This window comes from Cyprinus carpio, chromosome B15 (genome assembly GCF_018340385.1).
Source record: "Cyprinus carpio isolate SPL01 chromosome B15, ASM1834038v1, whole genome shotgun sequence".
NCBI lineage: Eukaryota > Metazoa > Chordata > Actinopteri > Cypriniformes > Cyprinidae > Cyprinus > Cyprinus carpio.
In genome coordinates, this window is record NC_056611.1 from 41,651 (window position 1) to 64,188 (window position 22,538).

Genomic DNA, 22,538 nt, shown 5'->3' on the forward strand with positions numbered 1-22,538 from the left:
AAATACAAAAAAAATATACATAACAAAACCATGCACTGACTGGCTGCTGTAACATTTATTTCTGTTGTGTGATAGGATGTTAGATTAATCCATATTGAGTAAATATGTCCAGAGCTTATCATCATTATTAACATAAATTTGATCATAATCTCGATATGATATCATTTACCGCCCGGAGTTAATTCAGGCTATTTATAGAATGTGCTTGGCGGGCGACTCAGAGACTCCATGCGGGCTACCAGGTGCCCGCGGGCACCACATTGGTGACCCCTGTGTTAGAATGTCACATGACTATTTCCATTTTGCATAAAGTTTAGTAAGTCTCCTTTAAGCACAACAGCGCAACAGAAAAGGAGCACAATAATTATGACTAAAACACACATTGATATATGCTATGATATATTTTGTTAGACATTTAATATAATATGACGAGCAGGGCCGGGCCGAGAGCTGGGCGACATACACCAGTCTCGAGTGCCACGGAGGAGCTCCGGAGTGATAAAAGAAGAAGATGAGAGGAGCAGGCCTAGGACTTTTTTCATTGCTAATTTGTTTATGTGTTTATATATTATGTTTTGGTTTACCATTTTTAATTTATTTGAACTCCTGCTTTAAAACTGTAAACAATCAGCAACTGATGTATAGCATAGCCTACATAGATACATTTTTTTAAAATTTTTCATAGCCTTCAAATTGCACATTGTTTGGATGCATGCACCAGTATATGTCAAAAAAAATAAAATCTTACCTAAGCATGGTGAAGATGTAACGAGGGCTGGCAGCATCTTTACCACCATTGATACGGGTACCGAACTGACCGAGAGGCTGAAGGATGTTGATATTGTTGCTGCCCACAAAGTTCTGGGCCAAATTCACGATAGTCATCATCAAGGCTTGCTGCAGAAAAGATAACATTTCTCGTCATAAATCATTCATTCTATTCTATTTCATAACTTTTTCAACAAATACAATTTTTAACATTATAATATATTGAACTTTTACAAAAAAAATTAAAAATAAACCAATTCACCGTTTTGTTTCAAGACTGTTGCATATGATTTCTTGATGTCTTGTTAATCGATGCATCAAGAAAACCACTGTAAATCACTACAACAGTGAGGGCCAAGAATAAATAAAAGAAGCAAGTCAAAGAATAGTTTGCTACAAACTTCGCCGTGATGGTATGCAGACATCTCAGCCACAGACCCGGCCAGCTGGGCCACCTTGACTTCCCTTTTATCATTCCTCTTCATACAGGTGAACAACACCTTCCTCTGACCCGGCTTCAGACCTGCATGCAGCAGATGAAAGTAGACATTAAGTTCAGAAGCCCAGTTAAACCACATCAAATCTACATCATAACTTCAGTCAAACATAATCAGGACAGCTAAACAAAATTCTCCAAGTAAGAATAGAAACCCCGGGGGTTAACGTGTAGGAACTTAACTGAAGGTACACACCATCAACAAGCGATGGGATCGACCGCTCATTGTCAGAATTGGAGAAGAGGATGAGCTCTTTATTGATGAAGTCATTGTAGGACAGGTGTCGTGTTGATGTGCCATATAGAAATTGCTGTGATGAGACAACAAGGACGTGCACAATGACTGATCAGAAAATAATCAATTTCCTAAAAGTAGTCACTCATACCTGACAGTAAGAAGAAGAAAAACAAAACAGAAATAAATGTTTAGTTTAAAGGAAATCGGTTAAAACAAACTGTGAATGTTGGCTTGACATAGTATTGCCAAGTTTAAAAGAGCTTGAAACAATAACATTAGAAGTTTAAGTAAATTTCTGATTAAAATTTGCTATTTTACAAATGAAAAATAAATAATGCACTGAATGCAACATCATTTTTTTTTTCAATTTCCTGAAATAACTTATGCTAATGTCTTTTCCCCACAGTACAGCATATGTTAACTCTCTCTGTGAGCGGCTCACCAGCTAGCAAATAATGTGTGCAATGTGCGAAACTGACATGTAGGACGTTAGCATGTTGCATGCCTTGCCTGGCTACTTGTTTTTTTGATCCTGTCAGTAATGTGCTTGTCTTGGTGATTAGACCAAAGTATGAATACTTGCAAACTAGTAACTTTATTACTTATTTATCATGACATAATGCATAGTGCATAATATCTTAATATCTAGGACCTAGTGTGCAAGCTAAAGGCAACTGAAAAACTCAAAAAACATTCAAAATATAATGTCTTTTGAGGTCATTAAGGATTGAACAGTAAAGTGCAGGTAGATGTAGGGTCCATCATGAAGCAGCAGTTTATCCTTTGTGTGGTCTATTAAAGCAATAAGCCCCAAAACGCTCTGGATCATGCCTAACAAGGGCCCTTAGGCTGATGATACACTGGGCACCTTTTTGAGCAATTTTAACGGTCTGTCTATCTGGATACTTTAGATCGATTGTGGGCCCTGTGTCTCACCTAGTTGCCCACTGACAGCAACACTGGCCAAAGTTACCTGGCAACATTGCTCAAAAAGTTGTCCTGTGTATCATCATGCTCTTAAATCATTGTAGATCACAAATCTACTGGGGTTCACACAAAGGGTAAGCACAGTACAGCCCCTTTCACACTGCGATTCTGGAAAATACACGGGTAATGTGTCCCCGCAATCGTTCCCGGGTCGCTAGATTTTGCACTTTCACACTGCCAGTAATTACCCGGAATATGTGCGCGCGTTCACACACAACCCGTAAAGGTCCCGTGAAGACACTTGATATCATGTAGTGACGTGTAATGTACGAGTCGAAAACGCCAGGCACGTTAACTTTCACTGAAGCTGACGAACGATCTCAGCTTCAGCGCAGAAAGTGAGGAACTAACTGACCTCTGCTTCATTACAGTTTGTACATATTTGTTTAGTCGCGAACGTTGATCTTCATTCAAAACACTCGCTAAAAGTGTCGCGCAATAACGCGCGTCATCACTACGACACACCCTTTACGGCATTAGTTCTGGCTTTTGTTCACACAGCGCTCGTTCCGGGACTGAACCCGGCAATGTTACTAGGTCCCTGACCCGGGACCAATCCCGGAATCAATCTCGGGAAGTGTTTGCTTTCACACAGAAGGCGACCCGGCAATTTTCCGGCAATTTTCCGGGTCCGACGTGCAGTGTGAAAGGGGCTTAAGAGTGCAGGAGTGTGTTTATAGTGTATTTAGCACGGCTCAGACAGTCCTAATCAAGGACTGGAGCTATCAATTTTATAAACTTTTATTAAGAGCAATGAGGGACACTTTTGGTACTGAAGGATCACAGTCCTGCAGAGTTTAGAATTGCTTCAGAATTGCTTGAAAATTACAGGCTGGTGTGTTTTGATGAGGGATGGAACTAAACTCTGCAGGACACTGGCCCTCCAGGACCGAAGCTGCTCATCCCTTGTTTAGAGCATACAATGATTCATTCACAGATAGAAACCCATCCAGATTTAAAGAGGACATTCAAATAGAACACAAGATACAGGGCAATAATTTACTACTTCTGTTTTTTAAAGTGATATATTCACAAACATTTCTGCTTCATTTGTTAGAGTGTGTAATTGATAGCGGTACCTCAGGCAGCCCATGCATCCTCCTCTGCCGTCTGTCCTCCATGAAATTAGTCAGCCACTCTTTCCTGTCATCCGTTTTTTTCTTACTGAAAGCCTGAGCAGAGTTCACACACAATGTTAACAAATGTGTCAAAGTAATATGCAGTTAATATCTGAATAAATATAATGTTGCACAAACGTGGTATAAACTGACCAGTGTGATGGCCGCATCATCTTCAGTGCCATTGTACTTGAACATAATTCGATGTCTCTCCATGTCAGCAAAATATTCCTTTGCTTCTTTGCTTGTACTGGTATCCAAACCTGGCAAATGTACAGTAAACATATAGTCATGATGAAATGCTGCTTGTTTTTAGATGCAGACTGTTTCAAATAAGTAGTGAAACAAACAAACAAACCTTTGTAGTACTTTATGTGCCAAGTTTTATAATTTTCTGTGTGCTTTTTCCATTCCTCAAATTCTGGGATGCTGTAGAATGATACTTCCTGTTTATTCTTATTGGCTAAGAGAAAATTTTAAAAACAAGTATTAAAAAATGAAGCTGCACTGATAAACAGGGCATTTTCTTTATTGGATGATTATCATACCTTTACGATGGGTGTGATAAATTCCTCCAGGAAGGTGTGCTTCAGCAGAGATGGCCAGTTGTGATGGAAGAAGTTAATGAGAAGACCCTTGATGTGAGAGCCATCTTGATCCTGACAGTACACGTAACAGAAATGATGCAGACAGGTATAGGGAACATCTCTGCGTACTTGATGGATAGAAAAGACATGTTCTTTCAAAAAATAATCATTTAAGACCAATTAAAGCACATAATCGCACCTGATCGGTCATGATCATAATCTTTCCGTAGCGTAAGCTCTTCAGGGACTCTGGGTCATCATAGCTCTTCTTGTACTGAAGACCCACAATTTTAATGATGTTGTTGATTTCTGCATTCTCCATGATCTATAATCAAAAAGAGGTCAACTTCCAGTTAAAAAAAAAACACACATGATGTTTAATAAGTAGATGTGCAAAGGGAGATTTTGGACCAATTGGCTCTAACTAGTAACAGGGTAACCCAACATGACGCCATAGAAATACAAATCAAGGAATTAGTAAACTTAGCCTTATTGCTGCCGGAGCTGGTTAAAAACATTTAAAAAACATCTTATAACATTTGTATTCTCAAAAAGCAATTTCTAACTAATGAAATATTTTAGAGCTGAGCATAAAATTAGTGGTGTAACGGTGCACAAAAATGACGGTTCAGTATGTACCTCGTTATATTTTCGGGATACAGCAGGATGAAGAAACAAAACATAAAATTACTTTGATCTTTTTCATTAAGTATTGTCCTATTCTAGAGGGGGAAACATGGAATTTCCATCAATGTTTCACACACACACAGAAGTTCCACACATGCAATTATGCTCTTATTTTCTACTATGGTTTGTCTTTCCGTGTTGAGGTTCCTGGAGCTTACCTGTTTGTGTGTGGCCTCCCTCACATTTAGGATCTTTCCTCTGAGTGGAAACACTCCATATCGGTCTCGCCCTATCACTCCTAAACCAGACACGGCCAGGGACTTGGCTGAATCCCCCTCAGTTAGGATCAGAGTGCACTCAGAAGAGTGTTTCCCCCCTACACGACAGACCGAGAGTTACTCATAGATGAATCAAGCATTTATTAATGTTTTCACACCAACACAAGTAGGCCTACTTTAATAGTCATCTGCCAAACACAGAAGCTGCTAAAATAAAACTGCAATTACCAAATGAAGACTCATGTTCAGACCAGAAAGGCACATTAATGTTTTCACACCAACACAAATGTTTGGCCAGTTTCCACATGCGAGTTGCATGTTCAGACCAGAAAGGCTAGGACACCTTGGCAATTGAATCGCCATTGGCTTTATTAAGATGCTGATTTATTTGTATTTTTTTATTTTTTAATAATATTCTTATGTTGGTCTTACTATTTAATTTATTGTGAGCTGATATTTGCTATGACTGATTCAAATTAAAAAGTTTATCACAGAATTTTCAGTTTGAACGCTCGGCTTGGTGTGAACAAGCCAATAAGGCATAATTTTATTTATGCAACATATTAGTTTTCTTCAGATTTTTTTGATCAAAGATTTGAGTTTGAGGTGGACATTTCTAGACAAATTCAAATAACATCCTCTACGGACGCCTTTGCAATTGAATCGCCATTGGCTAGTAAATTTTTTAGTTTACTCACCAGACTCAACCCTCTACGGACACCTTGGCAATTGAATCGCCATTGGCTAGTAAATTTCTTAGTTTACTCGCCAGACTGATATATATACACACATATATATATATATAATGTTTGTAAAATGGCACAGTTTTTTAAATATCTGAGAGTACACTCTTAACATCAGCCAGTCAAGCATTATAATATGATAATCAAGTATTATTTAACAATAGAACTTTAGTAATTAGAATTGAAACTTTATAACCATGTTTGAATGCATATTAGTCATTTTAACTGAACATTTTAACTGGAGGTGGTGGTGTTTTTTGGTAATTCAGTGTTTCTGTAAAAAAATTGGGAAAAAACTAACTTATAATACTGATAAGATAATAATGACACAAATTCTACTAATAAGAACTATAAAACACACTAAGGATTACGAAGGATTAATAAACTGCTGGATTCATGAATATTAATCAGGGTTTTGTGCGTTTGCGCGAACTGCTTTACTGAAATCAATACAGGGACGATAATAGGTGAGTACTTGCGCATTAGTTTCGCCCCACTACCGGAAAACCAGGCAGTTCTTAAAAGCTGAAGAATTCCAAAGGAACGCTGTTATATTGACAGGGAAATACAACAAAGAATATCGTTTACACGTAGCGTGTCAATTGTCTCTCTCTATCTCTGAATGTGTGTGAGACAAAGCGACAGCGAGTTTGGCGCCGTTATACTAGAATTTGTGTCAAACACAAAAAATATATATATATTGGTCCACGTGACCCGTGACAGAGCCTGGAAGTATAAAAGGGCATTTGCAGAATACGTTACCAACTTAGATGTCTAAAGGAGACGTAAACAGGCCGAAGGTATGACGAGAAGACACAGCGTCTCGTTCCCTCTCGGGGAACCTTGGTTACATGCGTAGCCCGAGATGTTCCTCTTCTAGGGAACTCACGCTGTGTCCTCTAGCAGAAACTTTTGGGAACGAAATGCCAACCATGCCATGACGAGGCAAGTGCCTGTCCACCTGGTGAGAGACCAAGGAAGTGACAGACATACACCAAGCCTTTCCTCAGAAAGGGGCCAAGCCACTGATGCCTCGGGCTGCTCACATAACCTGGCAGAAACTGCTCATCTAGTCAGCCACGGGCAGGCTTGGGCCTTTCGTGTGACCAAGCTAGATTGAGCCACTTAGTCATGCGACCCATCACATCCAACATATTCCTGTATGCGTGGCTGGGGGTGGTTGATGACGACTCAGCGCTTGCACTTTCATTATCGTCACCAACCCTATCTATCTCTTCATAATCATCCTGATTAGAAGAGCCCAGCAACACGCTGTCGGGATCAGATGAGTCTAATGAATGTCTGGGTCCTGTGCTGCTCTCAAGCTCGTGGTCAGAGTTTTTTAAAGATCCATACCTTTCTCAAAATTCTCCGCAAGCTCGACCTGCGATCCCCATGAGCTGAGCTTCCGCTGTGCCTCAGCAGCAGCAGAGGGATCCGCAGACCCTTGCCTTTCCTCCCTCGAGAAGAGAGACAAACGTGATCGGAGCTTCCACACAGTGAAACCTTTACAGCCCCTCAAGCACCGAACACGCATACTTAGGGTTGGGCAATGTCTACAAAATTGGCATCGGACAATGTCTACAGTGAAACATCACGCCGCAATGGACAATGACATTGTGGAGCCGGGCGGGGGAGCCCGAAGCATGAATCCGTATTCAGAAAGGCACGGAAAACAAATAATGATTGCTAAGGTGTCTGTTACATAAAATTTTATATACAACACAAAAAAAGATATAAGAAAAACTAATGAGGATGACAAAAAATTATTGGCAGATTCTGAGCACCACTGACAAACATCTAATCTTGTAAAATGTGTGGTACTGCTGCTCCATAGTATAAACAGACTACGTGCAATCGCAAATCTCGAAAGTGATATTAAAAAAAAACGTTTGTGCATTCAAAAGCAGTTTCAATGCCAGGCTCCCTGATGCCCGTAATTTATATACAGTATAATTACCCTATGATATAACTGTGAGAGAAAGTATTGAAGTATATATTATCCTCCAATCTCATATTTATTCCCTTTAGGATTCCGTAGTACACGTCATTTACTGTCCAAACACAGTATTGGGATGCGGCAGATTGCGGGGGTATGGGAGGAATCACGATGCTGGCTCAACATTGTGATTTCTATCGGTCCTCTGAGATGGACAATGGCATCGTCTGTCGGCCCAACCCTAACTCCTAGGCACATAACTCAAAAATCGTGTGTCCTCGGGTGTCAAAAACCTCTCACACTTACACACTTACTTCCATTACACCTTCACACGGCTCCTGAAGACAACAAAAACTGCTTACAAACACACCACTCATCAAGACAACAAAATTTGGTGACGTATTCAGCAGGTGCCCTTTTATACTTCTGGGATATGATATGAATTTTTGGGTCCATATCACCCACCATCCCTAATGAGCAGACCATGATCTCTGAGATCTCTGAGTGACAGCTTTAAGAGTTTATCTGTTATGGACTTACCAGCATCATTGGCATCATCTAGTTTGGGGATCCCTTTAATCTTGCTGTGTTTGACAGAGGAGCATTTCTTGTTCAGCTGCGTCTGGGCCTTAAACTTCACCCAGTTCAGAATGCTCTCCACAATACCACAGTTTGTAGCCTATGACAGGACAAGTCAATCAGATGTCGCCACAACTCAACAGTTATTAAAGTCAGCATTAAATTAGAACTTATATAATTTATTTTCTTAAAGCATGTTGCTTGTTTTCTGGTACACAATTCACTGGTCGTAGCTTCAGTTTCATGTTGACTTTAACATGCAATTATTTTTGTTATGTCTATAAAGCCAGAAGCTCTTGATAATGAGAAGAGCTCTAAAATTAAAATGTGATGAATAAAGAGCAAAGTTTTACTGTTACAGTAAGGGCTTCATTAAAGGGGACATCGAATGCTAAATTCACTTTTACATGGTGTTGGAACATAAATGTGTGTACACAACCACCCTATAATGCTAAAAATCCACCCAGTGCTTTTTTTTTTAAATCCCCACAAATCATAAATACTTTCTCAGAGCAAGCTGTTCACAGATTCTGGGCAAACTGACGTCACTTTTACAGGCCCCTCCCATGACTGTTGACACAACTGTTGACGGTCACTGCCGTGTAACATAGACCAGCCCTGAGTGAGCAGTTCGCCATTGTTTCAACACTGCAGCAGGTGTACTGTTTCTAAGCGACCTGGGTTTTTTGTTGTTGATGTAAGAATGAACAAAGCAGTCCTCATTTACTCCCGACATCACAGTGGATTACTTTTGTTTTTGATGGTAATGCGCCACCGAATACACTTAAATTCATTTATGTCTGCACAAATCATTTTACTCCAGACTGCTTTCTGAACAATTCAAGGCCAGTTTTGATAAAAAGTTTAAACTCAAGGATGGATCAGTTCCCACTTCACCTGCACCTTCAGTAGAAGTAAATCCCACACTTTATATTTCTTATGGAAATTTGCCGATCACCTTTCTCCTTCCATGGAAGAGAGGGGCGGGGTGTGCAGAGCTCATTATCATTTAAAGAGACATGCACCGAAACGGGTCGCTGTGCACAGAGCTGTTTTTGACAAGGTAAAAAGGGTGTTGTCTTTACACTAACACTGAGGAATTTTAACCAAAGTATGTTGCAGGACAGTTCATGAAGACCCTAAAGAATCATACCAACTGGTGGAAAATGGGCATCCAATGTCCCCTTTAAATATATAAGATGAGAAAGTGATGTTAGTGTCAAGATCAAGATAAGAGGTTAGCACACACTTACAGCTCTGATGAATTTCTCAGAGAGAGTACATTTGGAGCCAAAGCTTTTGGTCTGTAGAGTCATGTTCTCCTTGGTCTGGGAATCAAAGGTTGGGTTCTCGATCAGGGCATTCACAAAAAACCCACACATGGTTTTTAACCTGAAATTAAAAAAGATTGTTGAGGGCTTTTAGAACTGTTAAGAGACCAAACTGAACCAAACATCCAAATGTCTAAATATATATATTATATTATACGAGTGTGTTGAACTGTGAATATATACCTGGAATGGTTTCACGGAGACTCCAGCTTTGTTCTTCTTCTTGACCACTTCAATCAGTTTCGCCACTATTTGGTCCACAACATAGTCAACATGTCTTCCTCCCTAAGATATCACACATTCCATGAGCATGCTATATGATGTTTTTGCTGTTTAGTTGTTAGTTGTTAAGTTGCACCCTTAAAGGGATACTCCACCCCAAAATGAAAATTTTGTCATTAATCACTTACACCCTCGTTGTTCCAAACCCGTAAAAGCTCCATTCGTCTTCAGGACACAATTTAAGATATTTTGGATGAAAACCTGGAGGCTTCAGACTGTCCCATAGACTGCCAAGTAAATAACAGTTTCAAGATCCATAGAAGGTATGAAAGTCGTCGTCAGAATACTCCATCTGCCATCAGACGTGCAATCTGGGTTATATGAAGCAACGGGAACACTTTTTGTAAGAAAACAAAAATAACGACTTTTTCTGTGTCATCCGCGCCACAAGGACGCGCTGTTTCTACGTGTATTTAGCTTTGATTTGAAATAAAACAGTGCATCCTTGTGGCGCCAGTGACACAGAAGAGCATACACATCATATATGGTGCTCCCATCGCTTCATATAATCCAGATTGCACATCTGATGGCAGATGGAGTATTCTGACGACGACTTTCATACCTTCTATGGATCTTGAAACTGTTATTTACTTGCCAGTCTATGGGACAGTCTGAAGCCTCCAGGTTTTCATCCAAAATATCTTAAATTGTGTCCCGAAGACGAACGGAGCTTTTACGGGTTTGGAACGACATGGGGGTAAGTGATTAATAACAAAATTTTCATTTTGGGGTGGAGTATCCCTTTAAATTCATCCCCTTTAAAGCACCACTGCCATTTTAAACCAGTGGGATTTGTGTCGGGCAAACGTGAAACTAGTTTAATTATACACATGTTTCAGGTGACACAGGTTAACTAGTCATTTAGTCCAGGGGTTTTCAAACTGGGGTCCGTGACGCAAAGCCAGGGGGTCCGCAAAATAATGTGATATACTGTATTTTCTGGACTGCGACTTACATTTTTTTAGTCTTCCAAAAGTGCTATGATTTATCTTCCAATGTGACTTATTTAATGCATTAATGTCAAATAAGCAAAGCGTAAACACTTAAAAGCGGGCACTTCAAGGTTTATATAGCTAAATATATTTCTCATGTCTGTTTTTCATCATTTTAGTAAGAAGTTCACAGAGACCAAGACGGAAAGCACATTTTGTTTGTTTTTTCATTATTTTACAAAAGCACAATGTTTCACTGTCATTTTGAAGGTACACAAATAAAAATAGACCATTTTGAATGATGTCTTGCTCTCACCTGACGGTTATCACATTTTTCCACTGATATAAGGAATCCAAAGTGTTCGCGCTGAAAAATTCTCATTACTAAGTAATTAATGGGTGTTAGTTTTTTTTTTTCTAGAGTAGTCTATAGGCTACTCCGTTCGATGCTGCGTTTGATGAATTCATTACACAAAATGTATCTTGCGAAGTGAAATGCATGCAATTACCAACCAAATAATACACACATTCTTTCTATGAGGGTTGCGCTTCCCTAAATAAAATGATTTAATAAATACCTGTTTACAAAAAGCACTTATTCGCACGTACACAGGACAAAGTATTGAGAACACACACACCCAATATCTGAGGGAGTGCAGAGCCATGATCACTATATGGGAGATCAAGCCCGCTACAAGAGAGATTTGTGCTGGCGCCCTCTCATATTACAATAATGCACTTTCAACATTTGCCATTAATATAACGCCAAAAACTGCCTCTAATGAACTATAAATGCAAGAATAAAGTTGTAAAAGCTGCAGTCCATTTCTTATTGGTTAAACTGAAAGGTGATTATCTTTTGTTTTTTGGATCGGCACCTATGGGAATAGCATTTAAAATAAATGTTGTTTATACTGAACAGCACTATAATTATTTATTTTTTAAAACATATATATATATGCATTTATTTTTGTTCTGTTATGAATGCCACTAAATTTATAAGCTTTTTTTTCCAAACATTCGTTTTACTTAGACCTATTCAGTATTTAAATTATTTCTGAAAGTAATAGTAAAAAGCGACATACACACCGATGCAACTTCTGTTTTGTTTTGATTTGTTTTGTTTTTCCCCCCCGACCTGGTGCAACGTGAAATTTTTTATATTCCCAGTTTCAGTAATGAGTAACAGTGTTTCAGAAACCTTGGTGGTGGCAATGCTGTTGACAAAGCTGATTTGCTGGAAGCCCTTCTCACTCATGGTGAGACACACTTCCCAGCGCTCATTCACCGTCTCATTCACCACCTTCAGAGCAACACCTGTCTCGTCCAGTTTATCCTTCACATACAGATCCACATAACTGCGAAAACCATTCACCTGCAGCACGAGACACACACGTAGAAGCTTATGAGAGAGACAACTGTCTGAAAACAATTGTATGTATGTTAGATTTAACCAAAAAACTCATCAGATTGTTGTCAAGAAATACATTTTTTTTTACATATGAAAATAACCGGTGACTTACAGGTAGCTTCTTTCCCGTTGAGCATGACTTTAACGCCCCTACAAGAGCCGGCCACATCATATGCCCTGCGTGTCAGCAGAGCCACAATGGCCTTGTCCAGCTTCTCCATCTTGAATTTGGCCAGATCAGGCTGGAACGTGACACAAGTATAGTCTTCACCATCAAATTTCTTGATCTTCGCCTCGCTGGTTTTTCCCATGTTGTTCTGCCATGTCTTTGGAACACGTGGGAGGAGAAAAAACTTTCAGGTAAATGTGTAAGACATCAAGATAGCTGCTGTTTTATGACAACCACAACAAATTTCTTGTATTCCAAATTAAGGAAATGGCTGTACCTGTTTAAAACTCAGTTTATACTCCTTGCAGGCTGTCTCCACTGTAAACTTTGTGCTGAATATGTTACAGAGTTTTGCACCATATCCATTCCTGCCGCCTGAAGAACACCAGATTGATGAGTTAAATTCACTTGAACAGTCATCCTCAACATGAACAAACAGCACAAATGCATCTAAATTGCATACTTAAACTGCATGATTATGACCAAATCATAACTGTTGATTACTTCTCTTGATATTCTAACTGTGATTATAAAATGGCAATTAATAAAATGAATTTGTAATAAGCAACTATGTCATATTCTTTATGCAGCTATAATATTCAAATTAAGCTGAAAACTATTTCTGAATTACTTTATTGCTGCTGAACACATAAAAGTAAAATTAAGACTAATTAAGTGCATAAACATTCAACTACAAATTGGTACTCTTAGCAACATAGCAATATTAGAACCACTTCTATTCCATGATAACCCTCTAGTTAACTCACTGCAGGTTTAAAGTTTCACATGATCGTTTGAGATCATACGCACTCTCATATAATCAATGACCTGTCTACACTGTACAATAAATCTCTTTTTGACACTGTCAACAGCTTGTGCTCGCAAAACCAAAACAGTCAGTCACCTTGTGCTGAAAAACCTAGCAAATAGATATCAGGGGAAAAAAAGTTGCTCCTACAACTAGTTAATTTGTGGCTATATTTAATTAATTCTTTACCTATTTAAATTAATATTGAGGAACAAATTTGTACAATGTGGCCATTTAACTAAAATGAGAAAATAAATTCTTAATTTTTGGCCTTTTTCCACGCATGTCATGCTCAGGGCTCTGTACAAATTAACCATACTGGCTTAACTAGTCTAACAAGCACAAACATATTTAATGTGAATGCCAACACATGCACAGGTTACAGTACTGCAAGATGTCGTGTTTGTTATATAACAGTTGTTTTAGAGTGGAAATCCATTTACTAAATGATGAATTAACCTGACTGACTGCTTCATATCCCATTTTTTTTAGCAATTTGAGAGTGGATTTCCTCTGCATCAGGTAGGGTAAAAATATAGCATATTCTCTCGTAACTTTTTGCTGAATCACAATTAGGAATGTCTAACTGCAGTAAACGCATCTTGTAATAAGAAGTAAGGTTAGCGATTAAGCAATGTATTAACCAATTAAAAAAAAAGGTGATTGACGGTCGTCGAGAACATTAGCAGCACATAAATTCCCAATGTATGTATATAGTGCGTACACAAACAAGAAAAAAATAAATGCCTAATATCACGATTGTTACCATCTATTTGCATTAGTTTATATCCAGCTGGTCACATTAATGCATTTGTTAATGACGTGAGAAAGCAAACTGATATTTCAGCCTGTCTGAGTGACATTTCTAGCTGGATGAATGACCATCACCTTCAGCTCAACCTTACTAAGACTGAACTGCTGGTGGTTCCAGCTAACCCATCGTTTCATCACAACTTCTCTGTACAGCTGGGTTCGTTACCTAACTCCTGCCAGGACAGCCACCTAAACTCACTAGTTTCAATCTATTGCTATCCTGCAGATTTGCCTTTATCCAGAAGTTTTCCTGCTCTGCAAGTGTCCAAGAACGACGCCTCTTGTGGTGCCATCCCAAGCATCTTACAAAGAGGTTCAAAATCACTCTCACTGACTTTTTCCTGGACTGCTCCCAGCTGGTGGAATGACCTCCCGATCTCAATTCGAACAGCTATCCTTTACACATTCTATCAAAAAACATCTAAAGACTCACCTTTTTCGCCTGCACTTAACCAACTAATACTAGTACTTACCTTTTTCTTTTTTATTGTCTATCATATTCAAAAAACAAAAAATAAAAATAAAACCCTGGCTACGTGTTCTGTACTAGACTAACTGAGACTTGTCATAGCACTTGTATACCGATGTTGTTTTCTCTCCCCCCCACCTCTCCGTTGATCTGATTGTTTCTACTGTTCTTGTGTACGAGGCTTGGATTCGGCAGGGCAATGTGTGTTGCTGACCAGGGTTTGCAACCCGCATATGTTCATTCAGTCACATTAAATTACATTATATTGGTCCCAAATCGTGGTTAATATCCAAAATGACTTGTAAAATTGTGTATTGTGCATTTTTCAGCATAATGTCTGTATTTCTGTGGCACTTATGAAGTCTGTATGCTTCATATAGAGACCTGTAATATAGATCACGTTTTTGCTCTGTTTTTTTAAACACGAACTTCAAACTCATCTATGCTGCTTTTTTGATCATTGTTGAAGTGAACTTTTGCCCATCTGGTGATTAAATAAACGCTGCTTGAACTTGTTGTGTGATCCCTGATACGAGATGTCCACGCAGTGCTGCACTTTTTGTCCCGTGTACGAATGCTATATTTTTGTTATTTTGATTAGATAATTTCAATGCTATAGCCTTTGTTTTGTATATACATACAATATCCATATGTATGTCATTTCAATGCTATAGCCTTTTTACATTTTTAAATTTACTTCTGGTAACATTAGTTGAACTATGAACTTACTGATGATCAATATACAATTAAATACACTTTTACATTTTTAAAGTTGCTTCTGGTAACATTAGTTGAAAAAATAACTTACATGTACAATCAATATACAATTAACATTTTAAATATTAATTTTTTTTTTTTCATGTACAAAGTATGGTTCAGTAGTTTGTTTTTTGTCTTTTATTTTTTTAATAGTAAAGCACTATTTATAGTTTTAATTCAGTATCCATTTTAATTGGTTGTTTAATCGATATCGGCCACTTTGGTCCAACCTAGCTATCGTATCGGTAAAATCCACTATCGGTCGACCTCTAATTAGTTCACACTCAATCTGCTAATCTGCTTCTCCCATTCTGTGGCACAGAACAAGAAGTTCAATAATGAGCAGAAAATGAGCAAAACACTAACAACAACAACACACTCCAACACAGAGAAGTTTCTGAAGATGCACCACTGCATAACTGCAGTATTTAATTATCCGTGCTTGTATTACCTGTGACTTTTCTTCTTCATTGTCATTATAGTTGCTGGAGGTGAGGAGATGTCCAAAGATCAGCGCAGGCACGTACATCTTCTCATCTTTGTGTTCTACCACAGGAATTCCCTTCCCATTATTCCACACAGCAATGGTGTTGGGACTCTCTATTAGAACAGAGAGGACAGGTTAGGACACATTACAACACAAAGAGACAGTAGACCATCCTGTTCCACCAACAATCTATTTTATGATGCATCATGATGCTGACATGAACGCTTCTGCATCAATGCAAAAAAAAAAAAAAAAAATATAATATATATATATATATATATATATATATATATATATATATATATATATATATATGTGGGTCAAAGACAAAAAAAGTGTTTAAGCAAAAAAAAAGTGTAATACTGCTTTAAACTGTTGTAGTTTTCCCCCCCAAAAAATGCAAAAAGTTTTCTGTTTTATTTAATTGCAATTTTGTTTTTGTTTTTCTGAGCAAAAAAATAAATATCATACGTTTTTCCCGATTTACAGAAGACACCCAGTAAAATGTCATTCAGTGTAACAATCCTGTCAGGCATATTTACAACAAAAAATCAATTTATGACATTAAAAGACTAACTACTTTCACCCCAAATACTAATGAGTGTAATTTTACATTTTTAACCTTTGCCACTATCCTAGGTTTAGCCCATTTGTCAGTAAGAATTTTTTACTAATTTAAAACACAATAAAATTTAGTATGCTCCCATTATTCTTTTATATATTTTACAATATGTACATGTCAGAATAAGCATGTGTTTGAATTTTTCTACATAAATATTGTGTTACAATAAATGACAATGTAACTTTTTTTTCAACCAAATTTTGACATTTTATACTCCAAAAGCTTATTTAAAACCTTAAAAGTAGACATTTTACTTACATTTAATGTGCTTTCTATGGACATAAAATCACTTGTAAATTTCTTTTGATGCGGACATCTAAACGTCTTTGACCCATGTACATATATATATCTATATATATTTATTTATTTATTTATTTTATATATATAAATGACTTCTAATATATATATATATACTTTTTTTAATGTAATGAGTACTCTTTTTATTAAATGAAGTACTATTATTAAAGATTATTAATAAAAACATTGGTTTTTACAATTTATTATTCAATTTCTGTATTATTCAATTATTATTCTGATTATTCAGTATCTTGACTGAATGCTACTGTCACATAGACCTACTGTACTTCAAAAACTTAAAGTGCTGTTTATTTCATTCGTTTTTTTTTTCTCTTATATTGTATTTATCCTATGTTTGCTGTTTTCATCTTTGTCCTTATTTTTATATAACAAAGATAAAATAACGAAAATAACTATATTGTGAAATACATTGCTATTGTGAATTAAAATTACTCTTATGATTTGTGTCATATCGCTGACCCCAACAGTGCACTACAAATACACTATAATCAAAGAACCTGAGGACAAAAAGCATGGTGAAGCATCGCTTTATGATCACATTGTTACCCTCCGAATTTTGAGGCAGATAACCGTTAAGATGAAATCTACTAAATGAAATTCAAAAAAAAGGTTTCCGTGAGGGTCATGTTGGGTTAGGGATAGGAAATATAATTAGCCCGGTACAAAAAAACCATTACGCCCATGGAGAATCCCTGTAAAACCACATATGAAAGCATGCAATCGTGTGTGTGTACAGTATGTGTGTGGTTATGGATGTGAAGTGAGCAGCCATGGGTGTTTATTAGATCATTACACCCACTGCACGCTCTCCCAACAATCACATCAATTGTTTTGCCACTACAATACTGTCAACTGTCAGCACCAAACATTTATTTGATACGTGAGCATTTAGAGACGTTACTCAGCAGATGTGAATGAGACTTTTAAAGTAGCAGCACTCACGGGTCAATGGTGATTTTGATGGTGGACATGTTCTTGTCTCTCTGTTTGTTATCAGCTGCATTGACTGATGGGACAGAAAATCTGATGTTAGAGCATGAAATATCACAGATATTTCTTATCATTTTTGGAAAATCGCAAATTTATCTATAAAACTAAAATCATAACAGTGATGACTTCTTATATTATTACTGCTAGTGACAGTATAAATAAGAAAATTCATGCATTTCATAATTATATGAAATTAACTTGTTATACTGCAAAATGTCAACATGAACTGCAATAAAATGCATAATTCTCTAATATGTTTTAAAGGGGTCATATGATGCAATTTCATGTTTTTTCTTTGTCTTTGGAGTGTTTGTGCATACAGAAGATCTGTAACAGTCGCAAAGATAAAATCTCAAACCCAAAGAGATATTCTTTATAAAAGTGAACGCTCAGCCACACCCTCCTAAAACGCCTCGTTTAAACACGCCCCCACATGTCTATGTCACTGTGTTCACGCAAAGAAAGAAGGCGTAACTTTTATTCTCGCTGCAAGTATTGTTGCCGCCACTGCCATGTTGTACAACACTGTGTTTCATTGCGAAAGCCAAACTAATTAGTTTGATCTTCCAAAAGAGGACACAACTAGAAATCAGTGGTTAAGTTGTATTTACAACACTGTTCCAGAACAGTTCAACCCAAATATTAGAGTGTGTGCACAGCATTTTACAGAGGAAAGTTTCCTGAACCTGTTAAGGGGCGAAACATTTCCATCACACGCTTGAGGTATTCAGCCAATCACAACGCACTGGATAGCTGGCCAATCAGAGCACACCTCGCTTTTCAGACCGATGAGCTTTGTAAAAATCGACGCGTTTCAGAAAGGCAGGGCATAGAGGAGCAACAATAATGTACAGTATGTGGATGGAAATAATGTTCTTTTTAGCAGCGTTATACGACCCCTTTAATGTCACTACAGCAAACACAGCAATATTTTACATAATGAATAATAAAAATAGATATTATTAATAATATGCAGTAAAGAATATTTACTTTTATTAAAAACAATTTGATGCAATTTTGAAAACGCTGCATAATTTTCGCTACAGTCTGGGGTGTATTCAAATATCTTTTTGTACAACTCTTCTTTTTGAAATGCTAAGTATAAGCTTAAAAAATACTACTGTACAGTGAAGTAAAATAAATCACTAAGCAATTATTTTTAATTATTTATTTATCTTGCCAAACAAAGTATGTCAAAGTCACTGAAAGGATCATAACAGTACTTCTTACCAAGGATTTCATCAAAGATTTTATATAATCCAGGGGCACGAACGTGATCTCCCTCAAGTTCATTCCGATTTCTTCATCAAAAAACCCACATTTGCTATAAAACACACAATCATTTAAGTATTATGTAAAGAAAATTAAAAGCACCTGGTGGCATTGAAACACTGAGGCTTTGAAGGGGTCTGAAAGCAGTCAGTTTAACATTTACTTCAACAGTGACTAGCAAAACATCATAAGTTACAAAAATGATTTCCCTGTAAAGGGCCGAAGAATGCCAGTCTAAATTAAAATTGTTCTACTCTTCCTCCTGCTCAGTCTTTCTCTCTCACCTGAGTGACAGGCTCCACCGAGCCGATGTAGGTGTCTGGACGGAGGAGGATGTGCTCGAGCTGCGTCTTCTTCTGGTAGATCCTCTCCACTGACATCTTCTTCGAGCTCTCTTTCTTGACCGCCTCACTCTTCCCCGCATCTCCCCGGCCGTTCACTTCCTCTTTTTTGGCACCATTGTTCTTGTCAAAGAGGGTCTGTTGTTAGATACAGCCATGCAACTTTGTTAAACTTGTCTGCGGCTATCAAATCAACTTTTTAGCTGCCTTTAATTTTGGAATTATTTTTACAGAAACAGAAGGTGACTAAAATATTTGGTGAATCGTCTTCACTGCTGCTTTACAACCGTTCTGAGTACATACAATGTGCAATATGGACACTCTCTGCAAATCCTGTAAATGTGTAAAAAATAATATCCAATGACTTTCCAATGGAAAGACCTCAAATTGTAGATTTTTGATGATAGCCAGGATTGTAATCTAACTGTAAATCTACCATTCATTTTACAAATGTTTTAAAAATATTATCTTCACAAACTCAGACAAACAAACAAGTGAGCTAACAAATCAGTAACTAGTGTGTAACAAGACATTAGTACTGATCTGGGATCAGCTCTCGTTATTAACATGTGTCTCGCCATTGGCTGCTCTTTTGTTGTGGCTTTGAGTGGTTTTAAATACAGATCACACTCGAATAAACCCTTCCACACTGTCCCGGTTTAAGCTCAGCACATCATCTTGGGCTTTTGGCTGTAATAAAGCCATGGTCTGTGTCCATAAACATCACATGTGTAAGTCTGACTCTAACCAAAGTAGAAAAAGTTGAAATCAGCGGAGAGACTCGTTCACATGTGACGAGAATCAACACAAAAGAGCTTCATCCACATGAAAGGCTTCACAAAACATCACATCAAACACAAAGTGATGATTATAAATGTGCAGTATTTGAAACAGACGTTATGTAAATTAATATAGTGTGCGCTGAATAAATAATAAAGAGATGCAGATGAGTCTGCGAGCTCATTCATGTTGAGCTGAGAGTCTTGCAGCTAAGGGGCTAACGCACATGTATGCGTACACAAAACGGTTAACGTTATAATATATATCGTGCGATGTCTTTGCCGTAATAATACATTAATTACAACGTTAGTAATCATTTACAACTTACCACCCAGGTTAAGCCCCCGCTCCCCGCTGCACCGTTTAGAGACAGTTTCTATTGTGGTGTGCCCAGAAAAAAACGACTCAAGAAACTGTCCATATGTGATCTGCAAACGCTTTCAAACTTCCGGGCACCATCAGGGCTGGGTTCCTGTGGGTTTCCGTTTCTTCTGTTTATTTACTTCTGCAGTGGAGATAAGTTACAGCGGGCTCAGTCTCATGGAGGAAGTGTGTCCGCTTTCTGCGTTACTGTTCCTCGGCATATTGTTAAAATCGACCACCGGCGCCTGCTCAGGCCTAGGGTTCTAAGAGTTTTAACTAGAACCTTAATATTACAAGATTTTAAAAAGGTGCGTAATTACATGGCTAATAAATACTAAATAATGAAATAAATTATTTTAAAGCATATAAACTGTTTTTTTGTCCTGCTTGCTAAGTTGAAATATCGCACACATAAAAAAGGATTTTCATTCCATAACAAACAGCCGCGGGCGTCCGTCCGGTACAACCCGTCCTCAAGGTGGACACGCCCCCACAGCTCCACCCGAACCATATCAGATGCCAGAAAACTTTGAGGCGCCGGCATTTTCAGCCAATAGCACTATGCAGCGTCACGCAGTTATTGCACGGTTGCCACAAATTTTTAACTTTGTCTGTCTGTCAAAAATATGAACTTAAAAATGTTACACCACTTTGTCGCTTTAATATTAATAATGCCCATTTGGAATAGATCTATTTAAACAAGTTACCTTCTATAAAAAATGCCGAGCTGATTCTCAAATAGGTCGTAAGTCCCATACAGACTACATTATGTTAAACTGGATTTAAATGGTATCTAACGTTACTCGCTTAAATGAATATGCCCTATTTGTTTTGAAATAAATAAAATAACTAGTAACGTACATTCTACTGTTATCACACTAACACTGTGAAACTCTCCAAAAGTTTCGATAAAAAAATGATTTAGGTCAATTTTATTTTTCAACAACATGATTCAAGGAATATCCTATTTAATGATAATTGTAAAGTAGTAACCTTATGTGAGTGTTGAGGCAATAAACATTTTTTGCACCAAAATTACAATCTGTCATGTCTTTAGCAAACATTTAGTCAAACTTAACCAGCCACCCTTTACACAAACCTTGTTATATTAGCCCAAAGTCCAATGCCCATAAAGATACTAAATGATTAGCGATCATTTATAAACATTTACAAATGATTAATTAATTTTAACTTTCAACAACAAATAAAACATGAACAAATGGTTAATAAATGATTAGTAAAGATGTGTGAATAGGGTAAATTCATGTCTTTTGGGACACTTTTTGTCATTGAGATGACTGCTCATAAAAGGTATGAATGATTAGTAACACTTTTGCAAATGATGAAATAGGTTTCCATTTTAGATTGGGTACTGCAAAAACATGAACAAATAATGAGTAGATTATCTGTTAAAAACTGTGTAAAAGACCCACAAATGAAGATTATATGAAACTGAAATAATCAGATGTTTAAATCATTTAGGTATGCTCTTGGTAAGGTCATTAGTAAACATTAACAAGAACATTATCTCATATTTTCTACCTATTTGAATATATATTAACTAATGATTTGTTAAGCATTATAATGTTTGTTAATGATTTATGAATGAAGTTATTACAAAAGTGTACCATTACTCAGTGGGAGTAACACAATTTGCTTTTTGAAAATCAACTTTTCCTCCAAGGCTGCTAGCAATTTAATAGCCGTGTAACTAATTTCCTGGTGTGGTTAAACTGAAGAGTAATAACAGTTAGTGTTGTCCATAACACCTGGCCTCTCCCTATCCCTAATTCTTAGTCCATAACATAACACTTAACGATGACTAAATTTGAAAAGTGGATAAAGGAAAAGCCGAACTGATGTCATGTTGCTCATAGTCTGTGTCATATGATCCACTCTCAACGCTACTCTGCGCTCAGATATGCTGAGGAGATACGGGAACTACAAGGGCACAGAGAAATCAATTCACAAATACAGAAAACAAATATCATCCACATAACACATACACAAAATCCACACTCTCACCCTCAT

At 37.4% G+C, this 22,538-nt stretch overlaps 1 pseudogene; it reads right to left on the minus strand.

Annotated features, from left to right (window-relative positions):
• Positions 1 to 22,538, minus strand: part of LOC109110818 — a 35,460-nt pseudogene extending 12,922 nt beyond the window's left edge.